An 11,201-nucleotide genomic window follows, 5' to 3' on the forward strand; every position below is an offset into this window, starting at 1 on the left:
GAGCTGTTCGAAGCGCCGAGACGCGCCGCGTACGGCCGAATATTTTCTAAGTCCCAACGTACCGATCAAGAGTAAAGTACCATTTTCCTACATTAGATTTCGTTCTAAATGCTTAATCCCTATGTAAAAACGTTAGTTAAGCAAGAATATCGTATTTTTAAAAAAATCTAATGATAGGATTTTCCAGAAAATTGAAAAAACCGAAAAATGTCAAGAGTAAAGTGCCATTTTCTGACATTAGATTTCGTTCTAAATGCTTAATCCCTATGTAGAAACGTTAGTTAAGCAAGAATATCGTATTTTTAAAAAAATCTAATGGTAGGATTTTTCAGAAAATTGAAAAAACCGTAAAATGTCAAGAGTAAAGTGCCCTTATTTTAAACATTATATCGTTCTAAATGCTTAATCCCTATGTAAAAAAGTTATCTAAGCAAGAATATGTTATTGAATAAAATGAGAAAAATTTATTTTAGCCGTAAATCGAAAATAATGGGTCGAGCGAATCGGTCGATTGCGCCGAGACGCGCTATGATGCAACAGACGAGCGATTGGAACGCCCGAATATTTTCAAAGTCCCAACGTACCGGTCAAGAGTAAAGTACCATTTTCCTACATTAGATTTCGTTCTAAATGCTTAATCCCTATGTAAAAACGTTAGTTAAGCAAGAATATCGTATTTTAAAAAAAATCTAATGATAGGATTTTCCAGAAAATTGAAAAAACCGAAAAATGTCAAGAGTAAAGTGCCATTTTCTGACATTAGATTTCGTTCTAAATGCTTAATCCCTATGTAGAAACGTTAGTTAAGCAAGATTATCGTATTTTTAAAAAAATCTAATGATAGGATTTTTCAGAAAATTGAAAAAACCGTAAAATGTCAAGAGTAAAGTGCCCTTATTTTAAACATTATATCGTTCTAAATGCTTAATCCCTATGTAAAAAAGTTATCTAAGCAAGAATATGTTATTGAATAAAATGAGAAAAATTTATTTTAGCCGTAAATCGAAAATAATGGGTCGAGCGAATCGGTCGATTGCGCCGAGACGCGCTATGATGCAACAGACGAGCGATTGGAACGCCCGAATATTTTCAAAGTCCCAACGTACCGGTCAAGAGTAAAGTACCATTTTCCTACATTAGATTTCGTTCTAAATGCTTAATCCCTATGTAAAAACGTTAGTTAAGCAAGAATATCGTATTTTAAAAAAAATCTAATGATAGGATTTTCCAGAAAATTGAAAAAACCGAAAAATGTCAAGAGTAAAGTGCCATTTTCTGACATTAGATTTCGTTCTAAATGCTTAATCCCTATGTAGAAACGTTAGTTAAGCAAGAATATCGTATTTTTAAAAAAATCTAATGGTAGGATTTTTCAGAAAATTGAAAAAACCGTAAAATGTCAAGAGTAAAGTGCCCTTATTTTAAACATTATATCGTTCTAAATGCTTAATCCCTATGTAAAAAAGTTATCTAAGCAAGAATATGTTATTGAATAAAATGAGAAAAATTTATTTTAGCCGTAAATCGAAAATAATGGGTCGAGCGAATCGGTCGATTGCGCCGAGACGCGCTATGATGCAACAGACGAGCGATTGGAACGCCCGAATATTTTCAAAGTCCCAACGTACCGGTCAAGAGTAAAGTACCATTTTCCTACATTAGATTTCGTTCTAAATGCTTAATCCCTATGTAAAAACGTTAGTTAAGCAAGAATATCGTATTTTAAAAAAAATCTAATGATAGGATTTTCCAGAAAATTGAAAAAACCGAAAAATGTCAAGAGTAAAGTGCCATTTTCTGACATTAGATTTCGTTCTAAATGCTTAATCCCTATGTAGAAACGTTAGTTATGCAAGATTATCGTATTTTTAAAAAAATCTAATGATAGGATTTTTCAGAAAATTGAAAAAACCGTAAAATGTCAAGAGTAAAGTGCCCTTATTTTAAACATTATATCGTTCTAAATGCTTAATCCCTATGTAAAAAAGTTATCTAAGCAAGAATATGTTATTGAATAAAATGAGAAAAATTTATTTTAGCCGTAAATCGAAAATAATGGGTCGAGCGAATCGGTCGATTGCGCCGAGACGCGCTATGATGCAACAGACGAGCGATTGGAACGCCCGAATATTTTCAAAGTCCCAACGTACCGGTCAAGAGTAAAGTACCATTTTCCTACATTAGATTTCGTTCTAAATGCTTAATCCCTATGTAAAAACGTTAGTTAAGCAAGAATATCGTATTTTTAAAAAAATCTAATGATAGGATTTTCCAGAAAATTGAAAAAACCGAAAAATGTCAAGAGTAAAGTGCCATTTTCTGACATTAGATTTCGTTCTAAATGCTTAATCCCTATGTAGAAACGTTAGTTAAGCAAGAATATCGTATTTTTAAAAAAATCTAATGGTAGGATTTTTCAGAAAATTGAAAAAACCGTAAAATGTCAAGAGTAAAGTGCCCTTATTTTAAACATTATATCGTTCTAAATGCTTAATCCCTATGTAAAAAAGTTATCTAAGCAAGAATATGTTATTGAATAAAATGAGAAAAATTTATTTTAGCCGTAAATCGAAAATAATGGGTCGAGCGAATCGGTCGATTGCGCCGAGACGCGCTATGATGCAACAGACGAGCGATTGGAACGCCCGAATATTTTCAAAGTCCCAACGTACCGATCAAGAGTAAAGTACCATTTTCCTACATTAGATTTCGTTCTAAATGCTTAATCCCTTTGTAAAAACGTTAGTTAAGCAAGAATATCGTATTTTTAAAAAAATCTAATGATAGGATTTTCCAGAAAATTGAAAAAACCGAAAAATGTCAAGAGTAAAGTGCCCTTATTTTAAACATTATATCGTTCTAAATGCTTAATCCCTATGTAAAAAAGTTATCTAAGCAAGAATATGTTATTGAATAAAATGAGAAAAATTTATTTTAGCCGTAAATCGAAAATAATGGGTCGAGCGAATCGGTCGATTGCGCCGAGACGCGCTATGATGCAACAGACGAGCGATTGGAACGCCCGAATATTTTCAAAGTCCCAACGTACCGGTCAAGAGTAAAGTACCATTTTCCTACATTAGATTTCGTTCTAAATGCTTAATCCCTATGTAAAAACGTTAGTTAAGCAAGAATATCGTATTTTTAAAAAAATCTAATGATAGGATTTTCCAGAAAATTGAAAAAACCGAAAAATGTCAAGAGTAAAGTGCCATTTTCTGACATTAGATGTCGTTCTAAATCCTTAATCCCTATGTAGAAACGTTAGTTAAGCAAGAATATCGTATTTTTAAAAAAATCTAATGGTAGGATTTTTCAGAAAATTGAAAAAACCGTAAAATGTCAAGAGTAAAGTGCCCTTATTTTAAACATTATATCGTTCTAAATGCTTAATCCCTATGTAAAAAAGTTATCTAAGCAAGAATATGTTATTGAATAAAATGAGAAAAATTTATTTTAGCCGTAAATCGAAAATAATGGGTCGAGCGAATCGGTCGATTGCGCCGAGACGCGCTATGATGCAACAGACGAGCGATTGGAACGCCCGAATATTTTCAAAGTCCCAACGTACCGATCAAGAGTAAAGTACCATTTTCCTACATTAGATTTCGTTCTAAATGCTTAATCCCTATGTAAAAACGTTAGTTAAGCAAGAATATCGTATTTTAAAAAAAATCTAATGATAGGATTTTCCAGAAAATTGAAAAAACCGAAAAATGTCAAGAGTAAAGTGCCATTTTCTGACATTAGATTTCGTTCTAAATGCTTAATCCCTATGTAGAAACGTTAGTTAAGCAAGAATATCGTATTTTTAAAAAAATCTAATGGTAGGATTTTTCAGAAAATTGAAAAAACCGTAAAATGTCAAGAGTAAAGTGCCCTTATTTTAAACATTATATCGTTCTAAATGCTTAATCCCTATGTAAAAAAGTTATCTAAGCAAGAATATGTTATTGAATAAAATGAGAAAAATTTATTTTAGCCGTAAATCGAAAATAATGGGTCGAGCGAATCGGTCGATTGCGCCGAGACGCGCTATGATGCAACAGACGAGCGATTGGAACGCCCGAATATTTTCAAAGTCCCAACGTACCGGTCAAGAGTAAAGTACCATTTTCCTACATTAGATTTCGTTCTAAATGCTTAATCCCTATGTAAAAACGTTAGTTAAGCAAGAATATCGTATTTTTAAAAAAATCTAATGATAGGATTTTCCAGAAAATTGAAAAAACCGAAAAATGTCAAGAGTAAAGTGCCATTTTCTGACATTAGATGTCGTTCTAAATCCTTAATCCCTATGTAGAAACGTTAGTTAAGCAAGAATATCGTATTTTTAAAAAAATCTAATGGTAGGATTTTTCAGAAAATTGAAAAAACCGTAAAATGTCAAGAGTAAAGTGCCCTTATTTTAAACATTATATCGTTCTAAATGCTTAATCCCTATGTAAAAAAGTTATCTAAGCAAGAATATGTTATTGAATAAAATGAGAAAAATTTATTTTAGCCGTAAATCGAAAATAATGGGTCGAGCGAATCGGTCGATTGCGCCGAGACGCGCTATGATGCAACAGACGAGCGATTGGAACGCCCGAATATTTTCAAAGTCCCAACGTACCGATCAAGAGTAAAGTACCATTTTCCTACATTAGATTTCGTTCTAAATGCTTAATCCCTATGTAAAAACGTTAGTTAAGCAAGAATATCGTATTTTAAAAAAAATCTAATGATAGGATTTTCCAGAAAATTGAAAAAACCGAAAAATGTCAAGAGTAAAGTGCCATTTTCTGACATTAGATTTCGTTCTAAATGCTTAATCCCTATGTAGAAACGTTAGTTAAGCAAGAATATCGTATTTTTAAAAAAATCTAATGGTAGGATTTTTCAGAAAATTGAAAAAACCGTAAAATGTCAAGAGTAAAGTGCCCTTATTTTAAACATTATATCGTTCTAAATGCTTAATCCCTATGTAAAAAAGTTATCTAAGCAAGAATATGTTATTGAATAAAATGAGAAAAATTTATTTTAGCCGTAAATCGAAAATAATGGGTCGAGCGAATCGGTCGATTGCGCCGAGACGCGCTATGATGCAACAGACGAGCGATTGGAACGCCCGAATATTTTCAAAGTCCCAACGTACCGATCAAGAGTAAAGTACCATTTTCCTACATTAGATTTCGTTCTAAATGCTTAATCCCTTTGTAAAAACGTTAGTTAAGCAAGAATATCGTATTTTTAAAAAAATCTAATGATAGGATTTTCCAGAAAATTGAAAAAACCGAAAAATGTCAAGAGTAAAGTGCCATTTTCTGACATTAGATTTCGTTCTAAATGCTTAATCCCTATGTAGAAACGTTAGTTAAGCAAGAATATCGTATTTTTAAAAAAATCTAATGGTAGGATTTTTCAGAAAATTGAAAAAACCGTAAAATGTCAAGAGTAAAGTGCCCTTATTTTAAACATTATATCGTTCTAAATGCTTAATCCCTATGTAAAAAAGTTATCTAAGCAAGAATATGTTATTGAATAAAATGAGAAAAATTTATTTTAGCCGTAAATCGAAAATAATGGGTCGAGCGAATCGGTCGATTGCGCCGAGACGCGCTATGATGCAACAGACGAGCGATTGGAACGCCCGAATATTTTCAAAGTCCCAACGTACCGGTCAAGAGTAAAGTACCATTTTCCTACATTAGATTTCGTTCTAAATGCTTAATCCCTATGTAAAAACGTTAGTTAAGCAAGAATATCGTATTTTAAAAAAAATCTAATGATAGGATTTTCCAGAAAATTGAAAAAACCGAAAAATGTCAAGAGTAAAGTGCCATTTTCTGACATTAGATTTCGTTCTAAATGCTTAATCCCTATGTAGAAACGTTAGTTAAGCAAGAATATCGTATTTTTAAAAAAATCTAATGATAGGATTTTTCAGAAAATTGAAAAAACCGTAAAATGTCAAGAGTAAAGTGCCATTATTTTAAACAATGTATCGTTCTAAATGCTTAATCCCTATGTAAAAAAGTTATTTAAGCAAGAATATGTTATTGAAAAAAATTAGAAAAATTTATTTTAGCCGTAAATCGAAAATAATGGGGACACCGGAGCTGTTCGAAGCGCCGAGACGCGCCGCGTACGGCCGAATATTTTCTAAGTCCCAACGTACCGATCAAGAGTAAAGTACCATTTTCCTACATTAGATTTCGTTCTAAATGCTTAATCCCTATGTAAAAACGTTAGTTAAGCAAGAATATCGTATTTTTAAAAAAATCTAATGATAGGATTTTCCAGAAAATTGAAAAAACCGAAAAATGTCAAGAGTAAAGTGCCATTTTCTGACATTAGATTTCGTTCTAAATGCTTAATCCCTATGTAGAAACGTTAGTTAAGCAAGAATATCGTATTTTTAAAAAAATCTAATGATAGGATTTTTCAGAAAATTGAAAAAACCGTAAAATGTCAAGAGTAAAGTGCCATTATTTTAAACAATGTATCGTTCTAAATGCTTAATCCCTATGTAAAAAAGTTATTTAAGCAAGAATATGTTATTGAAAAAAATTAGAAAAATTTATTTTAGCCGTAAATCGAAAATAATGGGGACACCGGAGCTGTTCGAAGCGCCGAGACGCGCCGCGTACGGCCGAATATTTTCTAAGTCCCAACGTACCGATCAAGAGTAAAGTACCATTTTCCTACATTAGATTTCGTTCTAAATGCTTAATCCCTATGTAAAAACGTTAGTTAAGCAAGAATATCGTATTTTTAAAAAAATCTAATGATAGGATTTTCCAGAAAATTGAAAAAACCGAAAAATGTCAAGAGTAAAGTGCCATTTTCTGACATTAGATTTCGTTCTAAATGCTTAATCCCTATGTAGAAACGTTAGTTAAGCAAGAATATCGTATTTTTAAAAAAATCTAATGGTAGGATTTTTCAGAAAATTGAAAAAACCGTAAAATGTCAAGAGTAAAGTGCCCTTATTTTAAACATTATATCGTTCTAAATGCTTAATCCCTATGTAAAAAAGTTATCTAAGCAAGAATATGTTATTGAATAAAATGAGAAAAATTTATTTTAGCCGTAAATCGAAAATAATGGGTCGAGCGAATCGGTCGATTGCGCCGAGACGCGCTATGATGCAACAGACGAGCGATTGGAACGCCCGAATATTTTCAAAGTCCCAACGTACCGATCAAGAGTAAAGTACCATTTTCCTACATTAGATTTCGTTCTAAATGCTTAATCCCTATGTAAAAACGTTAGTTAAGCAAGAATATCGTATTTTTAAAAAAATCTAATGATAGGATTTTCCAGAAAATTGAAAAAACCGAAAAATGTCAAGAGTAAAGTGCCATTTTCTGACATTAGATTTCGTTCTAAATGCTTAATCCCTATGTAGAAACGTTAGTTAAGCAAGAATATCGTATTTTTAAAAAAATCTAATGGTAGGATTTTTCAGAAAATTGAAAAAACCGTAAAATGTCAAGAGTAAAGTGCCCTTATTTTAAACATTATATCGTTCTAAATGCTTAATCCCTATGTAAAAAAGTTATCTAAGCAAGAATATGTTATTGAATAAAATGAGAAAAATTTATTTTAGCCGTAAATCGAAAATAATGGGTCGAGCGAATCGGTCGATTGCGCCGAGACGCGCTATGATGCAACAGACGAGCGATTGGAACGCCCGAATATTTTCAAAGTCCCAACGTACCGGTCAAGAGTAAAGTACCATTTTCCTACATTAGATTTCGTTCTAAATGCTTAATCCCTATGTAAAAACGTTAGTTAAGCAAGAATATCGTATTTTAAAAAAAATCTAATGATAGGATTTTCCAGAAAATTGAAAAAACCGAAAAATGTCAAGAGTAAAGTGCCATTTTCTGACATTAGATTTCGTTCTAAATGCTTAATCCCTATGTAGAAACGTTAGTTAAGCAAGATTATCGTATTTTTAAAAAAATCTAATGATAGGATTTTTCAGAAAATTGAAAAAACCGTAAAATGTCAAGAGTAAAGTGCCATTATTTTAAACAATGTATCGTTCTAAATGCTTAATCCCTATGTAAAAAAGTTATTTAAGCAAGAATATGTTATTGAAAAAAATTAGAAAAATTTATTTTAGCCGTAAATCGAAAATAATGGGGACACCGGAGCTGTTCGAAGCGCCGAGACGCGCCGCGTACGGCCGAATATTTTCTAAGTCCCAACGTACCGATCAAGAGTAAAGTACCATTTTCCTACATTAGATTTCGTTCTAAATGCTTAATCCCTATGTAAAAACGTTAGTTAAGCAAGAATATCGTATTTTTAAAAAAATCTAATGATAGGATTTTCCAGAAAATTGAAAAAACCGAAAAATGTCAAGAGTAAAGTGCCATTTTCTGACATTAGATTTCGTTCTAAATGCTTAATCCCTATGTAGAAACGTTAGTTAAGCAAGAATATCGTATTTTTAAAAAAATCTAATGGTAGGATTTTTCAGAAAATTGAAAAAACCGTAAAATGTCAAGAGTAAAGTGCCCTTATTTTAAACATTATATCGTTCTAAATGCTTAATCCCTATGTAAAAAAGTTATCTAAGCAAGAATATGTTATTGAATAAAATGAGAAAAATTTATTTTAGCCGTAAATCGAAAATAATGGGTCGAGCGAATCGGTCGATTGCGCCGAGACGCGCTATGATGCAACAGACGAGCGATTGGAACGCCCGAATATTTTCAAAGTCCCAACGTACCGGTCAAGAGTAAAGTACCATTTTCCTACATTAGATTTCGTTCTAAATGCTTAATCCCTATGTAAAAACGTTAGTTAAGCAAGAATATCGTATTTTTAAAAAAATCTAATGATAGGATTTTCCAGAAAATTGAAAAAACCGAAAAATGTCAAGAGTAAAGTGCCATTTTCTGACATTAGATTTCGTTCTAAATGCTTAATCCCTATGTAGAAACGTTAGTTAAGCAAGAATATCGTATTTTTAAAAAAATCTAATGGTAGGATTTTTCAGAAAATTGAAAAAACCGTAAAATGTCAAGAGTAAAGTGCCCTTATTTTAAACATTATATCGTTCTAAATGCTTAATCCCTATGTAAAAAAGTTATCTAAGCAAGAATATGTTATTGAATAAAATGAGAAAAATTTATTTTAGCCGTAAATCGAAAATAATGGGTCGAGCGAATCGGTCGATTGCGCCGAGACGCGCTATGATGCAACAGACGAGCGATTGGAACGCCCGAATATTTTGAAAGTCCCAACGTACCGATCAAGAGTAAAGTACCATTTTCCTACATTAGATTTCGTTCTAAATGCTTAATCCCTTTGTAAAAACGTTAGTTAAGCAAGAATATCGTATTTTTAAAAAAATCTAATGATAGGATTTTCCAGAAAATTGAAAAAACCGAAAAATGTCAAGAGTAAAGTGCCATTTTCTGACATTAGATTTCGTTCTAAATGCTTAATCCCTATGTAGAAACGTTAGTTAAGCAAGAATATCGTATTTTTAAAAAAATCTAATGGTAGGATTTTTCAGAAAATTGAAAAAACCGTAAAATGTCAAGAGTAAAGTGCCCTTATTTTAAACATTATATCGTTCTAAATGCTTAATCCCTATGTAAAAAAGTTATCTAAGCAAGAATATGTTATTGAATAAAATGAGAAAAATTTATTTTAGCCGTAAATCGAAAATAATGGGTCGAGCGAATCGGTCGATTGCGCCGAGACGCGCTATGATGCAACAGACGAGCGATTGGAACGCCCGAATATTTTCAAAGTCCCAACGTACCGGTCAAGAGTAAAGTACCATTTTCCTACATTAGATTTCGTTCTAAATGCTTAATCCCTATGTAAAAACGTTAGTTAAGCAAGAATATCGTATTTTAAAAAAAATCTAATGATAGGATTTTCCAGAAAATTGAAAAAACCGAAAAATGTCAAGAGTAAAGTGCCATTTTCTGACATTAGATTTCGTTCTAAATGCTTAATCCCTATGTAGAAACGTTAGTTAAGCAAGAATATCGTATTTTTAAAAAAATCTAATGGTAGGATTTTTCAGAAAATTGAAAAAACCGTAAAATGTCAAGAGTAAAGTGCCCTTATTTTAAACATTATATCGTTCTAAATGCTTAATCCCTATGTAAAAAAGTTATCTAAGCAAGAATATGTTATTGAATAAAATGAGAAAAATTTATTTTAGCCGTAAATCGAAAATAATGGGTCGAGCGAATCGGTCGATTGCGCCGAGACGCGCTATGATGCAACAGACGAGCGATTGGAACGCCCGAATATTTTCAAAGTCCCAACGTACCGGTCAAGAGTAAAGTACCATTTTCCTACATTAGATTTCGTTCTAAATGCTTAATCCCTATGTAAAAACGTTAGTTAAGCAAGAATATCGTATTTTAAAAAAAATCTAATGATAGGATTTTCCAGAAAATTGAAAAAACCGAAAAATGTCAAGAGTAAAGTGCCATTTTCTGACATTAGATTTCGTTCTAAATGCTTAATCCCTATGTAGAAACGTTAGTTATGCAAGATTATCGTATTTTTAAAAAAATCTAATGATAGGATTTTTCAGAAAATTGAAAAAACCGTAAAATGTCAAGAGTAAAGTGCCCTTATTTTAAACATTATATCGTTCTAAATGCTTAATCCCTATGTAAAAAAGTTATCTAAGCAAGAATATGTTATTGAATAAAATGAGAAAAATTTATTTTAGCCGTAAATCGAAAATAATGGGTCGAGCGAATCGGTCGATTGCGCCGAGACGCGCTATGATGCAACAGACGAGCGATTGGAACGCCCGAATATTTTCAAAGTCCCAACGTACCGATCAAGAGTAAAGTACCATTTTCCTACATTAGATTTCGTTCTAAATGCTTAATCCCTTTGTAAAAACGTTAGTTAAGCAAGAATATCGTATTTTTAAAAAAATCTAATGATAGGATTTTCCAGAAAATTGAAAAAACCGAAAAATGTCAAGAGTAAAGTGCCATTTTCTGACATTAGATTTCGTTCTAAATGCTTAATCCCTATGTAGAAACGTTAGTTAAGCAAGAATATCGTATTTTTAAAAAAATCTAATGATAGGATTTTTCAGAAAATTGAAAAAACCGTAAAATGTCAAGAGTAAAGTGCCATTATTTTAAACAATGTATCGTTCTAAATGCTTAATCCCTATGTAAAAAAGTTATTTAAGCAAGAATATGTTATTG

The sequence above is a fragment of the Megalopta genalis genome, unplaced genomic scaffold (genome assembly GCF_051020955.1).
Source record: "Megalopta genalis isolate 19385.01 unplaced genomic scaffold, iyMegGena1_principal scaffold0225, whole genome shotgun sequence".
NCBI classification, from domain to species: domain Eukaryota; kingdom Metazoa; phylum Arthropoda; class Insecta; order Hymenoptera; family Halictidae; genus Megalopta; species Megalopta genalis.